General features: G+C 42.8%; 1 protein-coding gene, 1 long non-coding RNA gene and 1 pseudogene across 3 annotated transcripts in view; 1 reads left to right on the top strand and 2 right to left on the bottom strand.

Annotated features, from left to right (window-relative positions):
• LOC309686934 (olfactory receptor 6E1-like) overlaps positions 1 to 22,384 on the top strand; it is a gene marked incomplete at both ends in the record, with an annotated part of 152,373 nt that overhangs the window by 17,097 nt on the left and 112,892 nt on the right. The window lies entirely within an intron of this gene.
• On the bottom strand, positions 1,069 to 5,579 carry LOC309687443. Its single transcript, XR_014270769.1, has 2 exons — positions 3,505 to 5,579; positions 1,069 to 1,508 (listed from the first exon to the last, which is right to left on the bottom strand). It is a non-coding gene; the product is annotated as an uncharacterized lncRNA (long non-coding RNA).
• On the bottom strand, positions 8,429 to 20,197 carry LOC309721092 (olfactory receptor 52D1-like; annotated as a pseudogene). Its single transcript has 4 exons — positions 20,133 to 20,197; positions 14,243 to 14,469; positions 8,942 to 9,030; positions 8,429 to 8,860 (listed from the first exon to the last, which is right to left on the bottom strand). The product of its transcript is annotated as an olfactory receptor 52D1-like (transcript).

Raw genomic sequence — 22,384 nt, 5'->3', positions numbered from 1 at the left:
GCTGTGGCTCTTTCAGACGTTGTGTGTTAATCAGTGATTGCGTGTGTGTATGTACATTGGATCCGGGCGCTGGCTCGCCTGAGATGTCATCTACCCGTGTGTGTTTATTTGTTCTGGTTCCCGGCGCTGGCCCGCCTGAGATGTCGTCTGCTTGATCCGACGCCTGAGATGGTCCGATTGGGCTGGTCTTAACCCTGCTGGCATGAATCCACTGAGGTTGTCCGTCCGTAAGGATGCTGGTTCTCGTCACTGCCAGTACAGTCTGGGGGCTGGAAAACGCGGCCTCCCCGAGTGTCCTTGGTTTTAGTGACTTCACCAATACCGCATCCCCTGGTCTCCACTTGTGGGTTGGATCTGTGGAAGGGAGAGGCTGGGAGAGACAAACTTTCTGATAGTTATTATTCAGTGTTTCTACCAGATTGTGGACATAGTCGGACAATGCAGTGTCTATGTCCCCTTCCAATAGCGGTGCCCCTCTGGAGGCTGACCATGGTGTTGGAAATGGTCTTCCCATGATTATTTCAAATGGAGATAATTTGGTTGCTGCGGATGGAGTCATTCTAATCTCACAGAGGATTTGAGGAAGTAGTTTGATCCAGGTCATTCCTGTTTCTATCATTGCTTTAGTCAGGCGATTTTTTATGGTCCTATTCATTCTTTCTACAACTCCTGAACTCTGAGGGTGGTATGGCACATGATATTTCCAGTCTATTCCTAGAGTTTTAGCACACTTTTGAATTACTTCTGATGTAAATGAAGGTCCTCTATCACTGTTAATTTGGTGAGGTATTCCGAATCTGGGTATTATTTCATTGCACAACTTTTGACAGACTACTTCTGCAGTTTCTTTTGATGTTGGATAAGCTTCTACCCATTTACTAAACTGATCCACTATTACCAGTAAGTACTTGATGCTTCCTTGCGCTGGCATATGTGTGAAATCAATTTGTAATGTATGAAATGGAAAATCTGGTTGTGGTAAATGCTGATGTTTCGCTTTTGGTTTTCCTACATTAGTTCGTGCACATGTTAGACAGGTTGCTAATATGCTTTTTACTGCATGCAATGTTTTCTCAATTACAAATCTTGATTTTATTGCCCCTATTACCCCTCTTTGTCCGACATGACTCACACCGTGAAAATGTCGGACAAGGACTGGCAGCAGGGAAGATGGGAGGGCAATCAAACCCTCAAGGTTTTTATATAGGCCATCTCTGTCATCTAAGGTACAGTCATTATTCTCCCAATAGGTGTAATCACATGCAGATGCTTGCTCTTGTATGAATTTTAAATCAACATTTGTTTCTAAATAGTCTGGGAGTGTAACAAGTGGCAGCTGTAGGGGCACAGATAATACTTCCTGTGGAGGTGGGAGCTGTGATGCAGCTGCAGCTTTGGCTGTCACGTCTGCTAGAGCATTACCTGTTGCGTCGTCTGTGTCAGCTGTACTGTGTCCTTTCGTTTTTACAACTGCAACGGCCGATGGCAGCTGTATAGCCTGCAAAAGTCTCTGCACAAGATCAGAATTAGCAATCGGTTTTCCATCAGCAGATCTAAATCCTCTTTGTCTCCACAATGTGCCAAAGTCATGTACGACGCCAAACGCATAGCGTCTGTCTGTGTAAATTGTCACACGTCTATCCACATGTAGCTCACAGGCGCGTATTAAAGCCATGAGCTCTGCTTTTTGTGCTGAGTGAAATGGTAATGAGTGAGCCTCTAGTATGATGTCAGGCAATGTCACCACTGAATAGCCACAAAGAAATGAGTTGTCATTCGGCCTTGAACAGGACCCGTCCACATAAACCGTGGCTGAGTCTGGGATAGGCGTTTGTTCTAAATCTGGACGTGGTGCTGTGGATTCCTGTATACGTGTCATGCAGTCATGAACATCAAGCCTGTCTGAGCCATCCTGTCGGTCAGAAGAACACAGCATATGGATCAATAAATGTGCTGGCGAATTGGGTGTGCTGCTCGCTTTTATGGTGAGGTTTGCTGTGGAGGTCAGTGTAGCTTCATAACCTGAGCGACGTTGTGCGGTCATGTGTTGTGTAGTTATGTTTGCTAGAATGGTCGTGACCTGGTGATTGGTGTGTAGAATAGTGTCATGTGAGAGTGTGAGCTTCTCACAGTCCCTTATCATGATAGAGCAAGCTGCTACTGCTCTCAGGCAGGCCGGCATCCCCTGAACTACTGCTGGCAATACCTTTGAATAGAAGGCTACTGGACGGTAGCCACTGCCATGCTCTTGGGCCAGTACACCTGTGCAGGTCGTGCCGTTCTCTGTGACGTACAGATGGAAAGGTAAGTGGTAGTCAGGCAGACCCAAACAAGGGGCGGAGGTCAGCGCTCCCTTCAATGCATTGAAAGAGGCAGTCATTTCTGTTGACCACAGTATTCGAGGAAGCTTGTCTTTTTTGCAGCATTCACGCAGAATGTGGTCATGAAAAGAACAGTCTGGTATCCACTGTCTGCAATAGTTCACCATGCCTAAGAAGGACAGCATTTCCTTCTGTGTAGTAGGCCGAGGGACGGAGGTCACAGCTTTGACCCTGTCTGTAGTCATGGAACGTTTTCCGTGAGACAGTGTAAATCCCAAATATTGAACAGAAGTCTGACAGTACTGCATTTTCTTTGCTGATGCTTTGTGGCCAGTCTGTTGGAGGTGCTGGAGAAGCATGTGTGTAGCAGTTTGACACAATTCCTCACTCGGAGCACAGAGGAGGAGATCGTCCACATACTGGATCAGAGTACAGCCCTCAGGAGGAGTGAAGCTGTCCAGGGTAGCACGGATCACCATTGAGAAAGCAGCAGGGCTGTCTACCATGCCTTGAGGCAGACGAGTCCAAGTGTACTGCTTATTTCTATGTGTGAATGCAAATAACGGCTGTGTGTCTTCATGCACAGGTACTGAGAAAAAGGCAGAGCATAAATCCACCACGGTAAAATGTGTGGCTGTGGATGGAATACATGTCAATATGCTGGGGACATCCGGAACCAGAGGTGGCAAAGGGATAATGACTGCATTAATTTGTCTTAAGTCTTGTGTAAAACGCCATACGCCAGGTTTGTTAGGCTTTGGCACAGGATTGACAGGAGTATTATATGGAGATACTGTAGGCTTTATCACTCCTGTAGTCAATAAATCTCCTATGATGACATCTAGGGCTGAGGCTTTTTCGACAGAAATGGGATATTGCTTGACATATACTGGCTTGTTGTTTTTTAGCTGTGCGTGATAAGGTATGCAGTCAATAAATCCTACATCATTCTCACCTTTAGACCACAATGTCATATTCTGGTATTCAGCTGGCAACGTAAGTGCAGAAATAGTACAGTGGATAGGATAGGTTAGATCTATGTGACGACATGGTGTAGTTATGTCATAACCTATGTCTGAGTTATGTGACAAAATCACTGTTTGACCTTCACTTGTGTGAGCAGTTATCATGTTATTGAAAAGTGTGAGAGAGACAAAAGTGTGGCTCCCAGATATGGGATTACCTGGCAGTGGTTTTTGAACACGTCTTTGGCACAGTGTGTGTCGTGGAATACCGGACAAAAAGGTGTTGAGTTCATTCTCTGCTGAGCCGTCCAGCTGACACAGAGGCTGTTCTTTCTCCATGGTACATAAGGCAGAGAAAACATAGCTGTTATCAGTATCAGCAAACATTTCACCCTTTGTGTTAAATGAAATACACAAATTCATTTTTGCCATTAAATCCCTGCCTAATAAATTCACAGGCGAATTTGGAATAATTACAAATGGATGATATGTGATTTCATCTGGTTTTGGGCCCCAACGTGTCTTTAGAGAATGAGTTTTAGGGCATTGCACTACAGTTCCATTAATTCCCATAGTGTTGATGCACACAGAGGACACAGGCCCATTATAGAATTTCCCAGACAGTGAACTTTTAGTGGCTCCACTATCCACTAAAAATGGGTATTTCTTACCATCTATTTCTACTTGTAGCATGGGCAAATGTTCTGTGTTAGGGGACAGCTGCAGATGCAGCATCGTGTGTAGTGCTTCACACTGCTGTCCCTCATCCTCACCTGGGCCTCCCTAGTGGCGATCCAGCCGGGGATTATCAGGTGATGGGAAAAGATCATGGTGAGAATTGTAACGCACCCTTTCCCATTCTGATTCATGCTCTGGGTGTCTGCGGTTACTGGAAAACTGAGCTAAATTTGCACCTCTAGCTTGTCTGCCTTGTGGGTTATAATGTGGGTTGTAAGGCTGCAGCCTAGATGTGGGGCCATTATTGCATGTTTCTTGTGGTTGCCAGTTACCTTGACTGGAAGAGCTCTGCTGACGCCTAGTGGCGGGAACTTGTACTGCGTTCTGTGGTCGAGGCGTGTGTGCCCTGTTGGTGGCTGCAAAGCGACATTCTCTGGACCAGTGTCCTACCTTTCCACAGCAAAAACAAACATCTCTACTCTTATCCTTCCGTCCTCTGAAACTTCCTTGCTGTGCTGGAGCGGGTAATCCTGCATACATTAATTTCTCACTTTCCTCTGAGCCTTGAACATCAAAATTCAACATCATCTTAACACTGTTAGCTTTTGTGATAGTAGGAAAAAGGTCTGCACTGGCCTTCAGTTGTACAAGCTTTAAGAAAGCATCTTTACTCAATTCGTAGAGATTATCAGTAGCTGTCACTTTTAGCAACTGAGAGCATTCAGGGTGGATATTGTTCAAAAAGGTGGTTATGAAAATCTGATCATTACCATCCTCTGGCATGCATGCCTCATTAGTCCAACAGTGCATAAAGCATTTTATGAATACTAGGATAGATTCATCAGGCTTCTGTTTACACATAGTTACTGCATTTAAGTCAATTTTGTCTCTGGACATTGTTAGCAGGAATTTCTTTAGATTCTTAAAGAAATCGGCGACTTTGTCATTATTTACCCACAAAAACTCTGCAGTTGTGGATGCTTTATCATGCTTTGGGTCTAATTCACCTATCTCTCTTATGAGTTGTGACTCGGTTACTCCAGGAATGCATTGACACAATATGTACCTGTAATCCGGACCACCCAAATGGTGATATCTGGTACTTCTCTGTAGTGCAGAGACAAAGGCTGTAGGATTTTTAAGAGGATCGGGAAGCTCTTTAATAGTTGTCACTAATTCTGAGATTTTAGGGGGCTGAATACAACATTGATCTCCTATTATCATAAAGGGGTAAGTGTCATTGACGTCACTAGATTTTGGTTCTGTTTGTTTACTACCGCGAGTGTTGGCGTGAGGACCTTTGTCATTCCGGCTTTGTTTTTCCTTTTTTCCTTTTAGATAAGTCTTTATTAAAGTTCGGGTAACAGGTATTTCTTTAGCTACCTCTAAACCTCTAGCTACGATATCGTGGCGTTTCATGTGGGTGTCTATTGTGGACACTGCCTGATGCAAAAGTTTTTCTTCATAGACGTCTAAATTGTTTTTCATAAGTTCCTCACATTCTTCTTTCAAAAGTTTTTCTCTCTTTCTATGTTCTGCTAATTCTTCCTCGCGGCGTATATATTGTTTTTCCTGATTTTGTTCAATTAGGTGGCTGAGACCCGTTGCATGTGATTCAGGTTTTTTGTCACTGTCTTTTGAGCTGGTTGGATCAAAGCGCTGACGTTGTTTGCATGCGGCTGCTGCAGCAACTATTAATTCGGTCTCATCTTCGTAAGGCGGTGGGGCTGTAGGCTGAATGGCTGAGCATGCAAGACTAGCTTTTCCCGCGGTAGATTTATTTTCTATGCTGGAGCCTGCACTAGTTTTATTTGATGTTAAAGCATCTTCACCTGGTTCCGGTCCTTTTGTCCATAGCGGTAACATTTGATGCATCACGTCGCGGCATTCTATCATATATTTTCTACAGGACTTTTTAAGCAGACTACTTTTCTTATCACAAATGATATTCAACATTTCTACTGACCTGTTTTCTGGCGATAATCGTTCGGGATAAGGCTCCAGAAATAAATTAGAATGCATTGAACTTACAGTCCGTAAGTTGTAAACAAAGTCAGTCACATAAGCACTTCCGCATGTTCTGGATACGTAATCATGGACGTCTTCACCGATTCGTGGACGTGGGTTACACGTAACCGGAAATGGGAGTCGTACTGAGCTGTTGTTTGAGACTTTAAATTTAATTTTTTTTGGTTTTACAGGTAATTTTGATTTTTTATCGGACCTGTCTGTGGTCTTTGAATTATTCTGACCCATGTTCAGTGATTTCCAGAGGGGTTTACACGCTTGAAGGATTTATGTTAGTATTTCGCTGCGGCACAGCTGAGGTTACTTTAAATTTATTGCTAGCAATTTTTTGTTTGGGTGAGCAACTCTCACTTAACGAGCAACTTCTCGCTTAACGAGCAACTTCTCGCAAAACAACAGGCAACTTCCTGTGTCTTTCTGCTTTTAATTTACTGCTTTTAACCCTTGTATGGTAATCGGGTCTGTGAGACCCGTGTTCAGTTTTCTTTTCTTTCGTTTTTTTTTTTTTTTTTTAACAAAATTAAAATATTCAAGACAACAGGCAACTTCCTGTGTCACTTTTTGGTGAGCAACTTCTCACTTAATGAGCAACTTCTCGCAAAACAACAGGCAACTTCCTGTGTCTTTCTGAGCGGGTCCACCAACACCACACAAGGGTTAATTTACTTTATTCGGGGACTGAGGAAGTCGTCAGTGTATCTCTCTGGATCACTAAGTGAAACTTCGTCAGCATATCCCGTTTCTTTATGGATCGATCACTGAGAGAGGCATAATACGGTCTCATATAAATATTAAAGACGTGTATTTACCTTTGTCAGCGGATCCCACTTCTGACACCAAAATTGAAGGAAATTTCCGTCCCCGGTTTCCTCCAAGGCATGAGCGATAAGCAGAGTTTTGTCCTTTCCTTATAAGACTCCTAATTATTCAAAGTAACACTCAGGTATGCCGTTCAGCTGGGTTAGTTACGATATCGGGAGCAGTTAGGAGAACAAAGTGATACAGAGACTGTTCAGATTGCTTTCCCAGAATCAACTCAAAGGTTTATTTGGTACACAGCAGTTTATATAGAGAAAAAAAAGGTTCGTGTGTCAGCTTTCCCAGTTCAAACCGGTACAGACTAAATAAGGAAACGTCTTCCTGCCTTCTGAGCAAAGTATCCCTTGTGTAGTTTATCAGTTCAGCTACAATTTATGATCATCCCAGCAAAATACACTCCTAGACATAGAATACAGAGTTCTTTCATTAGTGAATTCTGAAACAAACCACCTAGCCTTTAACGAGCCTTTTCCAGGAGATAAAGAAAAAGGGAGGATGGGAGTAAGGAAGTGGTCTCGTCTCTGTGGTGTTTTCGACCTTGGGGTACCAGCTCGTGAGTCCTACACATTAATTCTTGGGTCACAGAGAAAGAGAAAAACAACTAGTAAATGGGCCTTATTGAGTAACAGTTTCTCTGCACAACATCACCACAAAACATTATCCTGTAAATGCTACCATGGTATCAAAATATCACAACACGAATATTCGAAAAGGAAGGATAAAATATGTGTATGGTGCACGTGGTCAGTCTGTCAAGCGATAGCTATGGCCAGCGCTAGCAGTCCAAGTGGAGGAGCAGAGGAGTTTGCGGTATTTAAGCAGCCCTTCGTTGCCAAATCCGACTGGGCTACAGCTATTACAAAAGCTATTGGGGTGTTTAGTTGCAGACGGGAGACCGTATTCTGTTTTGCAAAAGAAGGGGTTTAAACTAGTCAACGTGTTAGTTGATGCATTGACGCCGTGCAGCCCCACGCACGGGGCGATCCGCGGTAACTAGTTAACGCAGATCTGCCATGTTAATGCAGTTATGGCATTAATGTCATTTTAACAAGATTTACGCTGACAGCACTAGTTTAAACTATGATGAACGTGCTTGAGCCACGCTATGGCATCCCGTCGCGCGTCCACTCATTATATCACAGCGGAGTGGTAGATACAAAGCCCTGTACTGCCCTATATTGCATCTTAATTTGTTTTTATATAATTGCGTGAAATGAGTCTTGAGTTGAATGTTTTTTAATAGGCAAAAAATACTTAAATAAGAAAATGGCGAATTACATTTTTGTCTTCTTTTTTTTTCTGCTGATCTGAAAATTGATCCGATCAGTGACGAAAAAAACGTGATCCAATCCAAACTATGAGACTTTTGATCCTTTGCACCACTAAACATCACTCACTGTAACAGTTCAAAATGAAACAGATTACCAGAGTTACTGTACCACATATTAAAACCCTTATTTGTAGCGCACCTGCAGAATTTTGCCTGTTTTTGTTTTGTTTCATTTTTTAACTATGAAGACATCAAAGGTTTTACTGTGTTCAGTTCATGAAATCTGTTCATACATCAAGATTTGCTGCAGTTAGTTTTACTATTAGCACGGATATAATAACAGGGTGTTACATGTCAGCACAGAGTAGTTTTTTGCAGGTGAGAGAGATTTTGGACAGGGTCAGTCCATACATTAAAGGGTTGAATACAGGTTGACATGTTAGAAAGTATAATGATAAAAATATCCTCAGCATGCTGGGTACACTGTTCATGTTAAACCTGCTCTGCAGAATTTCAAAAAAGCAGCCGAAAGAGAAGTTGAGCAGAGAAGCGAGGTGAGGCGTGCAGGTGCTGACGGCTTTCTGTCGGGTCTGTTTGGATCCAGAAAAACAGATTTTAAGGATCCTCATGTAGGTGTAGAGAATCAGAGATACAGGGCATAGGATAACGAGAGGAGTGGAAATGAGTCCATAGATGTTATTGACTGTGGTGTCAGAACAGGCCAGTTTAACAATGGAGTAGTTGTCACAGTACACTTTGTTAATGATGTTCCCACACAGCTGCAGAGGAGCACTCAGAGAAATCAAAACAGTGATTACAAGAAATGAGGAAAACCACGTTAGAACAATGAGCATGGATACCTTGCATGGACTCATTCGTGTGTGATATTGAAGAGGAAAACATATTGCAAGATATCTGTCATAAGACATGACGGCTAAGTTAGCAAGCTCTGCAGTTCCATATGTGTGCACACAGAAGATCTGCAGGAAGCAGAGAGGAGCAGAAACAGTGTGAACATCAGAGAGGATCTGAAGCAGGAGGAACGGAAACAGCCCTGTACTACCATACAGCTCATTCACAAACAGGCTGCACAGAAACATGTACATAGGTTCATGTAAGCTTCTGTTCACACAGATAACCACAATCAGCAGGACATTGGCAGTAATGATTAAAAAATATAAAGACATAACGATCACAAAAAATAAATATTTCAAATGCCCGCTGTCAAAATAGGCACTGAACACCAAGAATGAACTCTGAGATGAGTTTACCGTCATCCTCCTCTCCATTCAAAAAACAAAGGTAATACTGTTTGCAGGATCCATATTATTTATCATCACATCATATAACCACAGGTTTTCAAAACAGTGAAACTCCAACAAAGCAACAGACATGAAACAGTTGGGGAAGAATTTCACTGATGATAATCCATCATGGTAAATGTCCAGCGCTTACCATTCAACAGAGTGCTTAGGCAACGTGGGTTATGACATTGTACTCAGACCCCTGAATCACTCCCCACTGAGCTAAAGTTCTGCTTCTGCTTCTTCACAAACTCTGTTCTGAAAACACGCCCACTGTGGCACACTGACCTCATGACTGAAAGAATGCCCCAAGGGTCAGAAAAAAAATCCTTCATGAAAACACAGGTGGAAAAATTATCAGGTCGCCCAATCTTTTAAGCTATGAGTGCTCAATTCACCTCCTCAGAGACTTCATATGATCACAAGAAATCAATGTGTAAACTACAATTCAATAAATAATTAGATCAAACACATGTGAGACTAGGAAAAGTCAAACAATCAGCTGTACTCATTTATGAAGGAACAAAAATGAATTCACACAAGTCACTGAAGGTGTTTACATCACGACATTTGAATATTTATTGTATAGACTTTATTCGAAATGGCGCCATGAAAGGGAGCCGGAGATCGACAGACGGATTGGGGCTGCAGCTGCAGTAATGTGGATGCTGCACCGGTCCATCGTGGTGAAGAGGGAGCTGAGTGTAAAAGCGAAGCTCTCAATTTGCCGGTCGATCTACGTCCCTACCCTCACCTATGGCCACGAGCTGTGGGTAGTGACCGAAAGAACGAGATCGCGGATACAAGCGGCGGAAATGAGCTTCCTCCGAAGGGTGGCTGGCCTCTCCCTTAGAGATAGGGTGAGAAGGTCAGCCATCCGGGAGGGGCTCAGAGTAGAGCAGCTGCTGCTCCACATCGAAAGGAGCCAGCTGAGGTGGTTCGGGCATCTGACAAGGATGCCCCCTGGGCGCCTCCTGGGTGAGGTGTTCCAGGCATGTCCCACCGGGAGGAGGCCCCGGGGCAGACCCAGGACACGCTGGAGAGATTATATCTCTCGGCTGGCCTGGGAACGCCTTGGTGTTCCCCCGGATAAGCTGGAGGAGGTGGCTGGGGAGAGAGAGGTCTGGGCCTCTTTGCTTAGGCTGCTGTCCCCGCGACCTGGTCTCGGATAAAGCGGATGAAGATGGATGGCGCCGTGAAAGAAAACTTGCCTTTACATTTGGTCTCAACACGCCATTTAACTAGTCACCTGACCTCTCCGCTGATTCTGTTTCACTATAACTTCAGTGTTTTGAATGAAGTTGTGCAAAACACTCAGAAGACATTAGAGCATCTCAAAGGAATCATTTTTACCATTTGTGATATCAGGATCATCTTCAAGCATTGGATGGTGGTGGAAAAGCTAGGAGGCAGGTGCACAGAACTGAGCTTGTCCCTGCTACCTGGCACTGACGAGTGGGTGGAGCTAAAAAGTACGCAGTAGCTCTTTCAATTGGAGCTTTCATTTGCTTCTGCATGAAGAAGACTTTGGATTTACATTTGGTTAAGTAGGTTAAGAAGCAGTTGAAACCGAGCTACTCTGGAGACCTTACGTAAGCGTGGGTACAGCGTGGCTTCTGGGTCCTGTGTTGGCATCCGTTGGCTTTTTGGCTAACTGGCCCGGCCAGTGGGCCTGTTTCCGAGCAATGTGAGTGGAGCTGTGAGCTTTGCTGGTGATTGATCTTGCTGAATTTCGTGGAGGTGGTGAGCAGCTGGAGTTACTTCATAAATGGATTTAGCAGAAAGGAGATGACTAGATGGATCAACGAAGCAGACTGGATTGTTGTGCGGCGAGAAAACTGCTCGAAAGTTTCCCTCGATGGTCTGCAGCATTCAGCACTCCCTGAAGCACCGCAATGACATTCATTGTGTTCGATATTCTTGGACTGCCTGAAAGGGATGCAATGAAGCAGAGCTGAGCAAAGCAAATGGAAGGGTGGATGACTGGATATGTAAAGCGCTTTGGGGTCCTTAGGGACTAGAAAAGCGCTATATAAATACAGGCCATTTACCATTTACCAAATAATGTTACTCTTGTGAGATAAGCTGTGTTAAAAACCTTCTCAAAAGGTGTACGTGGGAGAACGAACAGCTTCCTAGGGGGATCATATAGATAAGAACCGGAAGGCACTTGTTTGGAGGCATGGTCTCACTCCTGAAATTCAGATATTTTATCTCCAATTCTGGTTCTCTGGATTCTGATTTATATTCATTATATTATTCCTGCCTCTCTTGTGTTCCCGATTTGTAATTAACTTGATTGTGACTACCTTCATTATTCCTGGAATTCTTAGTCTTCTCTGTTTCTTTTGGATTGTGGGCTTTGCTTGCCTCTGTCTTTAGATTTATTTTTAGGACCTAAACAACCTTAACAAAGGCTCACCTTTAATCACGAACTTGATTAATGAAAACATTCTTTTTTTTTTCTTTTTTTTTTTGGCCTGTCCCGTTTGGCTCTTTTGCATCAGAATTGTTGTCTAAAGGCAAAGAAAGATGCCCAACGGATTTACTTTACCAAACTGACCATCCCAGCCTTGCCGTAATGGTCCATTTAATTCACCTTTTATTGTTTATTTTATTTTCACTTACTGAATACGGGACAGACTTGACTGGGGGAAAGAAAGAGGGAAAGAGAAACAGCTGAGAAGAGGGACGGGGGAGAAGGGCAAAAACCAAAAACCAACAGAATGAGCAGAAAAAGAAAAAAAAAGAAAGAAAATGCATTTATCAATCACCTGGATCACCTGCTGAGAAAGAAAAAAGAAAACAAGCAGAAGAGAACAAGAGTAATTGGTGATCGTGGCTTAAGAGTTGGCAGTTTGTCTTGTAATCGGAAGGTTGCTGGTTTGAATCCTGGTTCTGCATGTCGCGGTCAATGTGTCCTTGGGCAAGACACTTCACCCGTTGCCTACTGGTGGTGGTCAGAGGGCCCGGTGGCGCCAGTGTCCAGCAGCCTCGCCTCTGTCAGTGCGCCCCAGGGTGGCTGTGGCTACAATGTAGCTGCCATCACCAGTGTGTGAATGTGTGTGTGACTGGATGTAGTGTAAAGCGCTATACAAATACAGGCCATTTACCTTTTACCAATATAAAGGACCTTGAGGCGGCGGTGTTTGGGATTTGGCGCTGTATTAATAAAATTGAATTGAATTGAATGAACTAACCTCAGCTAACGCCAGCTAACATTGTTAGCTCGGTGCTGAATATCCTTCATTAATAGTAATAAAGATGACACAGCAATAGTACATTGAAGATAATGAAGTTTCCCATTTTTATTATGAATTGTTGTCGGATTTTCCAAGTAAGAAATGCATTCCTGCCCGTGCACTGCTGGCTCTGGGTCCATTGTGTAACTGACGCCACCAACATTAACAGGACGCTGACATTAGAGCCTCTTATTGCATGTTTTGTTTGGGTGTCCAGCAATCAGAATCAGAGAAACTTTATTAATCCCAGATGGAAATTGAGTTCAAAAATCTTTTTCTAAAAACGAGCCATGGGTCGTACTCAAACCCCGAACAGCCGCTGCCAGTCATGTGATTTATGACTACAAGCTCATCCAACTGAGCTACACCTGCACCTGACAGTGTTTAATCACCAAAATTGGAGAAGGCACAGAGAGGGGATAGCCTAACAAATGAAACCAGAAATGACCACTTCAACAAAGTCCCAGCTCGTGGGAAGGACAAAAAAGGAAGCCACGTGTGATATTTTAGCAAAGTGTTTAATTAAGATAACCACAGCAAAGTAATCTTTTTCAAACAGTGTTTATTTCTGTTGTTCTGATTTATCTATTTTTGTTTTACCATAATTCAGTGACAGCAACTACAACAGAAAGGATTTCTCTCTGGCTTACGTTTTTACCTAATGCTTGTCTTTTTGTGAGGTTTATATCAGTTCACTTCATAAAAACAACTCTTTAACATCAAGATTAAAAAAACTTTATTAACATGAAACTGATATGACAGTGGCGTGGTTATGTATTATACTGAACATCTTACACATATATGAAAAATCACAGCTAGACGGATGGCTTATATTTTAGAGGAAGGAGACTTGATCATATTGTTTTTAGATGCTGGGCATTTGTATACATGATCAGAAGTACAGAGTGATTCAAAACACACTGGATGCACTTGTCGTGTGAAGTCTGCTCAGAAGTTTTTCCAAACATCCAAAAGAAAAGTTTAGGACTTCAAACTTGAATTTAAACATCCTACATGTGTAAGAATCACAGCGACATTTTATAGCACAGCACATGTCTTATTTTAGACATTTGTGTCCCATACATGATCGGATTTAAAAGCGGTTGAATGATGAGGAAATACAGAGACAGAAAGATTCGCAGAGCACTGGGTACACTGGTCGTATCAAACCTGCTCTGGAGTATTTCAAATAAACACCCAAAAGAAAAGTTTAGGAGGGAGGCCAGGTGAGGCGCACAGGTACTGACGGCTTTACGTCTCATCTGTCTGGACCCAGAAAAACACACTTTGAGTATTTTCATGTAGGAGTAGAAGATTGGAAGCAGAGGAACTAAAACAGTGATGACAATACCAAAAAGCCCAAAAAGATTATTCAGGTTGGTGTCTGAACATGCCAACTTTACAACTAGGTAGTTATGGCAATACAGCCCATTTATGATTTTCCCACACCACGTCAGACGGAGGGTTAAACACAACGTGATCGTGAATTTCACAAAAGAGTACAACCATATGACAACAATGAAGATAACTACTTTGTTATCCGTCATATGTGATTTGTAGTGCAGGGGATAACAGACAGCGAGATATCGGTCATAAGACATGACGGCTAAATTACAAAACTCTACGTGTCCATACGTGTAGAGACAGAAGATCTGCAGGAAGCAGAGAGGAGCAGAAACAGTGTGAACATCAGAGAGGATCTGAAGCAGGAGGAATGGAAACAGCCCTGCACTACCATACAGCTCATTCACAAACAGGCTGCACAGAAACATGTACATAGGTTCATGTAAGCTTCTGTTCACACAGATAACCACAATCAGAGACGTGTTCACAAAAACTATACTAAAGTATAACAGCGCAATTAACACAAAGAACAAGTATTTCAAACTTCCTACATTTATATATGTGCTGAGGATAAAGTAAGGCACAGTTGAGTTCACCATTGTTCTTGCTTTAAGTGAAAAAGCAAATGTTTGAAAACTAGAAACAGGTTTGCTTCTCATGTCTCATCACACACTCATTCTTCTGACAAATGCTGCTTTGCTGGGTTTAAAATGTTCAGGTTAAAGTGAAACACTCACGAGCAGAAATAGTCCAACATTTACTCTCATTTCTGCCTCCAGTACTCTGAACTTGTTTCTGCAGCCGATTTCTGCACTGAGGCTTCAGCAACATCTGCTGCTTTATATTTCCCATAATAGTTCCCATAAGAGCATCATTAACGCATGTCAGGCCAAGCCATCAGTACAGCACACACTTTACTGTAATAGATGTCTGTTACTATTCTGATATTAAAATATGATGTGAAGGTAAACTAGAAAACTGCGATAATCCTGTGTGGAGTTTTAAAAATACAGTGTTTGAACCAAAAGATGAATTTTGATATTTAAATGATAAAATAAAAGGACAGTGTGTGCCTATTTGTTTCTACATTAAAATTTTCTGTCAGAAAAAAAACACACATACAAATATAGGATTTCTTCAAGGATTAAAAAAAGCATCGTTATTAAAAGTATTACCGTACAGTGTAAGAAGTGCAAACCATTAGAGAAAAAAGCTACTCTTAGTACCATTGATGTTCATTTAGACTCTTTTTCTCCAATTGATCTTTCTGAGTTAGCTTCAATAATTACTTCCTCCAAACCATCAACGTGTCTTTTAGACCCCATTCCTACAAAACTGCTCAAAGAAGTCCTGCCATTAATTAATTCTTCGATCTTAAATATGATCAACCTATCTCTAATGATCGGCTATGTACCACAGGCCTTCAAGCTGGCTGTAGTTAAACCTTTACTCAATGTAGCGACTTCCACAGTCGCTAGAGGCCGGGGATGAAGCCTGCCTATTTGCCTGACGCACTGTCAAAGTTACGCAATAATGCGAGAGATGGAATTGTTTGCTCGTTTAATTAAAGTGCTTTGAGAGTTTACAGAGTAATGTCATCGGATCCCGATTCAGACATTTCGTGAATGACAGACTGACAACGCCCATTTATGTCACCGCTAGCACCCACGTGACTCCCATAACAACCAAACAAATAAAAGCCCAGTGATCATCAAAATTCAATACATTCAATTATGGCTCCTACACTCAAAAAGCATCTCTAGACCCAGCAGTCTTAGCTAATTATAGGCCAATCTCCAACCTTCCTTTATATCAAACATCCTTGAAAGAGTAGTTGTCAAACAGCTAACAGATCATCTGCAGAGGTTTATTTGAAGAGTTTCAGTCAGGTTTCAGAGCTCATCACAGCACAGAAACAGCTTTAGTGAAGGTTACAAATGATCTTCTTATGGCCTCTGACAGTGGACTCATCTCTGTGCTTGTCCTGCTAGACCTCAGTGCAGCGTTCGATACTGTCGACCATAATATCCTATTAGAGCGATTAGAACATGCTGTAGGTATTACAGGTACTGCACTGCAGTGGTTTGTATCATATCTATCTAATAGACTCCAGTTTGTGCATGTAAATGGAGAGTCCTCTTCACACACTGAGGTTAATTATGGAGTTCCACAGGGTTCAGTGCTAGGACCAATTCTGTTTACATTATACATGCTTCCCTTAGGCAGTATCATTAGAAGACATAGCATAAATTTTCACTGCTATGCAGATGACACCCAGCTCTATCTGTCCATGAAGCCAGATAACACACACCAATGAGTTAAACTGCAGGAATGTCTTAAAGACATAAAGACACAAAATCATGCGATGTGTACATGTATGTATGTGTGTATGTAGGTAGATAGATAGATAGATGACTTCAGTGCCAGAACAAGCTACCTGTACAGTAGGGTAGTTATCACAGTACAAACTGTTTATGATGCTCCCACAGAGTCAGATGGAGGCTTAAACATATAGTAATAGTAGATGAGTACAACCATATCATAACAATAAAGACAATCACCTTTTGAAATGTTATGTGGGATATAAATGTTTATTGCAGGAATATTATTTTTCAGTACCCAGATTTTTGTCTATAATTTGTTGGTGTTTGAGCAGATCTGAGCATAATCTGTTTCATAAGTTGAACTACAAGGTTGATACTTCTGTTGTCGCTACCACAATACATAATCTAAGTAAACTGATCCTGCAATGAGTGATCTAAAGTATGTTTCCCTGAATGTTAACGGGATAAACAATGTTATTAAACGTAAGAAGATTTTGACCTGGTTTAAGAAGGAGAAAACTAACATTGCTCTCCTGCAAGAAACTCACCTCTCAGATGTGGAACACCTAAAACTAAAGAGAGAATGGGTGGGGCAGGTGTGCTTTTCTTCTTTTTCATCAAGTAAGAGAGGGGTTGCAATTTTAATTCATAAAAATACCCCATTTGTTCTTACAAAGTGTATTAAAGTTGATCAGGGTAGATTTGTCATAATATAAGATAAGATAAGATAACCTTTATTAGTCCCACACGTGGGAAATTTGTTTTGTCACAGCAGGAAGTGGACAGTGCAAAAGTTATGATGCAAAAATTAGAATACAATAAGAATAAATACAGTACACAGCTGTACAGAATAGAATAAAATAATATACTATATACAGTAGAATAAAATAGAATAAATATACAATAAGATAAAAATAGAATACGAATGCTATATACAACTGAGTAAAAATACAACGATGCCAGAAAGGATTATTGCACTTAGTGTTATTGCATATGTGTGGATGTGTGTGTTTGTTCAGTTAAAGTCTTTGTTGTGGAGTCTGACAGCAGTGGGGGGGAAAGACCTGTGAAATCTCTCCGTCCCACACCGTGGGTGCCGCAGTCTCCCACTGAAGGAGCTGCTCAGTGCTGTCACAGTCTGCTGCATGGGGTGGGAGACGTTGTCCATCAGGGATGACAGCTTAGCCGCCGTTCTCCTGTCACTCACCACCTCCACTGGGTCCAGAGGGCATCCTAGAACAGAGCTGGCCCTTCGGATCACCCTGTTCAGTCTCTTCCTGTCCCCAGCAGAGATGCTGCCGCCCCAGCAGACCACACCATAAAAGATAGCAGAAGCCACCACAGAGTCATAGAAGGTCTTCAGGAGTGGGCCCTCCACCCCAAACGACCTGAGTCTCCGCAGCAGGTACAGCCTGCTCTGCCTTTCCTGTAGAGGGCGTCTGAGTTATGAGTCCAGTCCAGTCTGTTGTTCAGATGAACACCAAGGTACCTGTAGCTGTCCACAGCCTCAATGTCCATACCTTGGATGTTCAGTGGTTGCAGTGGAGAATGCTTGTGCCTGCGGAAGTCTACCACCAGTTCCTTGGTTTTACTGGCGTTGATCTGGAGGTAGTTCAGCTGGCACCAGTCCACAAAGTCTTGAGTCAGTCCTCTGTACTCCTTGTCGTCCCCATCAGTGATGAGGCCGACTATTGCAGAGTCATCAGAGAACTTCTGCAGGAAGCACTGGGTGGAATTGTGGGAGAAGTCTGCAGTGTAGATGGTGAAGAGGAACGGAGCCAGAACCGTTCCCTGTGGGGCCCCCGTACTGCAGACGACCCTGTCCGACACACAGCCCTGAGTCCTCACATACTGTGGTCGGTCGGTGAGGTAGTCCAGGATCCAGGTAGTGAGGTGATGGTCCACTCCAGAGTTCTCCAGCTTGTCCTTCAGAACCGAGGGAAGAATAGTGTTGAAGGCACTGGAGAAATCAAAGAACATGATTCTCACAGTGCTTCCAGCGGTCTCCAGGTGAGCGAGGGAACGATGTAGGAGGTGAATGACGGCATCATCCGCTCCAATGCCAGGCTGGTAGGCAAACTGAAGTGGGTCCAGTGATGAGCTTATTAGGCGCCGAAGCTGAGCCAGGACCAACCGCTCCAGGGTCTTCATCAGGTGGGATGTCAGAGCCACCGGCCTGTAGCTGTTGAGGTCCTTGGGGCGTGAAGTCTTTGGCACTGGTACAACACAGGAGGTTTTCCAGAGCTGTGGGACTCTTCCCAACCTCAGGCTCAGGTTGAAGAGGACGTTTATATGGGGAATCTGTTCTGATAGGCTGTATTTATGCTCCGAATGTATATCTGGAAAATTTTTACTCAGAACTTATAAAAGAAATATCTGTCAATTTGACAACATTTACTGTTCTGGCAGAAGATTTTAATTGTAGCATAGACCCAGAAATGGATCAAAATCCACCACCCAACAGCTCAGTATCCAAAAAGCAAGAAGCTATCAAGGGACTGTGTTCTGACTTGCAGCTGATAGACGTTTGGAGAACTCTTCATCCAGGTGAAAAAGATTATACTTTTTATTCTAATCCACATAAGAGTTTTTCCCGTATTGATTATTTCCTTGTCTCGAGGGAGGTCAACAGAGTTAGTATTTGTGATACTGGTACGCGTATACTCTCTGCAGATGTTCATTTAAATATTTCACCTCCTGAAGCTCACCCAACTCTACGTAGTTGGCGATTAAATCCATCACTTTTAAATAATTCTATGTTTCGGAGTTATATAAAAGAACAAGTGGATCTTTTTTTACGGACAAATGATAATAAACACAAATCCTTTTGTCCTTTGGGAGACAATGAAGGCATACTTACGTGGCGCTATAATTTCATACAGTATAGCGAAAAAGAAAGAATCTTTAAAACATCAAATGGACCTGGAAAAAAAATGAGCAGATCTAGAGCACTCCCTCAAAATACATTTTTCACCTGACGTACTGAAAAAAATAGAAGCCACTAGATCAGCTCTGAATCAATTTGTGACTGAAAAAGCAGAGGCCAGTATATTCTATGCTAAGGCTGTTTGAGCTGGCAGATAAACCTGGACGGTTATCGGCACGTTTGGCTGCTGGGAAACTAGAATCTCACGTCACTAAAAGATGAAAGAGGTCAGAATCAATATGAAAATAATAAACTGGTTAAATTAATGGAAAATTTCTATAAACAATTATATATATCTGAAAATACACAAACAGGCTGCACAGAAACATGTACATAGGTTCATGTAAGCTTCTGTTCACACAGATAACCACAATCAGAGACGTGTTGGTAGCAATGACTGTGATGTAGAACGTCACTGTTATCATAAAATACAAATATTTCAGAGCTCCTACCTTCATATAGGCTTCAAGAATGAAATACGTGAAAACTGATAAACTAGAATTCAACATCATTTCATAAAAGAGACAATAATGATTAAAAATATTCTTTTAAAAGTGTCATTATTTCCTAAACTTCACGCTGGTTTTGGACTCTCAGGTAAAAGTAGGGACAAGCAGCAGGAAGGAACATTAAACGTCCAGCTGTGTACTTGTTACCTACTGTGGTGTAAGTCTGCAGCAAATGATTTTATAAATGTGACCTGCTGAGGGGACTGATAAGGAATGGGAAGGAGAGCTACAGGCAGAAGATGGAGAACCAGCTTCAACAAAAAACGTTGGCGAAGTCTGGAGAGGCCTCAGAACCATCTCGGGCCACAAACATCAGAACTCTCTGCCTGGGGGGGATGTGAGGTGGGCAAATGAACTGAATCATTTCAGTTCATTCACCTCCTACATCGTTCCCTCGCTCACCTGGAGACCGCTGGGAGCACTGTGACAATCATGTTCTTTGATTTCTCCAGTGCCTTCAACACCATTCTTCCCACGGTCTTGAAGGACAAGCTGGAGAACTCTGGAGTGGACCATCACCTCACTACCTGGATCCTGGACTACCTCACTGACCGACCACAGTATGTGAGGACTCAGGGCTGTGTGTTGGACAGGGTCGTCTGCAGTACGGGGGCCCACAGGGAACGGTTCTGGCTCCGTTCCTCTTCACCATCTACACTGCAGACTTCTCCCACAGCTCCACCCAGTGCTTCCTGCAGAAGTTCTCTGATGACTCTGCAATAGTCGGCCTCATCACTGATGGGGACGACAAGGAGTACAGAGGACTGACCCAAGACTTTGTGGACTGGTGCCAGCTGAACTACCTCCAGATCAACGCCAGTAAAACCAAGGAACTGGTGGTAGACTTCCGCAGGCACAAGCATTCTCCACTGCAACCACTGAACATCCAGGGTATGGACATTGAGGCTGTGGACAGCTACAGGTACCTTGGTGTTCATCTGAACAATAGACTGGACTGGACTCATAACTCAGACGCCCTCTACAGGAAAGGCAGAGCAGGCTGTACCTGCTGTGGAGACTCAGGTCTTTCGGAGTGAAGGGCCCACTCCTGAAGACCTTCTATGACTCTGTGGTAAGTAAGTAAAGTAAGTAAAGTAAAATTTCATTTATATAGCACATTTCTAGATAGAGATCACAAAGTGCTTTACAAGATATAACAGATTAAAAAGACAAAAAACAAACAAAGTTAGCAAAAAGCAGTTTTAAAAAGATGTGTTTTTAGCTGTTTTTTAAAAGTAATCAATGAATCAGCGGATCGTAAGTCCTGAGGAAGGGAATTCCACAGTCTGGCGGCCACAGTAGCAAAAGCTCAATCACCCCTAGTTTTCAGTCTCGTATACTGAGTGACAAGTAGGCCCTGACTACTCGACCTCAGAGACCTACTAGGGGCATAGGGCTGTAAAAGTTCAATAATATATGGTGGTGCTTGTTGTTGAAGAGCCTTAAAAGTTAAAACCAAAATCTTAAAATGGACTCTAAATTCGACAGGAAGCCAATGTAACTGCATAAGCAACGGTGTTATATGTGAATATTTAGAAACTTTCGTCAAAAGTCTTGCTGCAGCATTCTGAACGATCTGCAGACGCTCCAAGGAACCTTTGTTTAAACAAGTAAACAGGGAATTGCAATAGTCCAGTCGTGAAGAGATAAAAGCATGAATAACAATCTCCAGTTCGGTATAGGAAATTATGGAGCTCAATTTAGAGATATTTCTTAAATGATAAAAGCAGGACCGAACAAGAGATTTAACATGACTATCTAACGTAAGAGCAGGATCAAGGATAATCCCTAAGTTCCTGACAGATGGTTTTACAAACGTTGAAAGAGGACCAAGAGCATTTATTATACTGGGTCTATGTCTATCTGGGGCGCATAAGAGGACTTCGGTTTTATTTTCATTTAGTTGGAGGAAGTTTTCAGCCATCCAGCCTTTAATGGTTTCCAAGCACACATTTAAAAGCCGCAGCTTAGAAGCCTCTTCCGGTTTAAAAGATATATAGAGTTGGATATCGTCTGCATAACAATGATAACAAATATCCTCAAAAGGGCTCAGAATGTGCTGGAGAGGGAGTAAATAAACTAGAAACAGTAATGGCCCTAGCACAGAGCCTTGTGGCACACCAAAAGACAGAGACGCAGAAGATGATCTATACTTAGAAACTGCCACAGAAGAATATCATTCAGAGAGATACGAGGAGAACCATTTCAATGCAGTCCCAGAGACACCGACCCAGTGTTTCAGCCTGTTAAGTGAAATATGGTGGTCAACAGTATCAAAGGCCGACGTAAGATCCAACATTAAGAGAACAGATCATTTACCTGCATCACTTTGTAACAAAATGTCATTAGAAACTCTAAGAAGGGCTGTTTCAGTGGAATGAACTTTACGAAAGCCAGTGGTCTCAGTCATCTTCTATGGTGTGGTCTGCTGGGGTGGCAACATCTCTGCTGGGCACAGGAAGAGACTGAGCTAGGATGCCCTCTGGACCCAGTGGAGGTGGTGAGTGACAGCAGAACGGTGGCTAAGCTGTCATCCCTGTTGGACAACATGTCCCACCCCATGCAGGAGACTGTGACAGCACTGAGCAGCTCCTTCAGTGGCTGCAGCACCCACGGTGTGGGACGGAGAGATTTCACAGGCCTCCCCACTGCTG

This window comes from Aulonocara stuartgranti (genome assembly GCF_965226115.1).
Source record: "Aulonocara stuartgranti genome assembly, chromosome: 14".
NCBI classification, from domain to species: Eukaryota; Metazoa; Chordata; class Actinopteri; order Cichliformes; family Cichlidae; genus Aulonocara; species Aulonocara stuartgranti.
The sequence above is the reverse complement of the archived record's forward strand: the minus strand, read 5'-3'. Positions and strand labels throughout refer to the sequence as shown.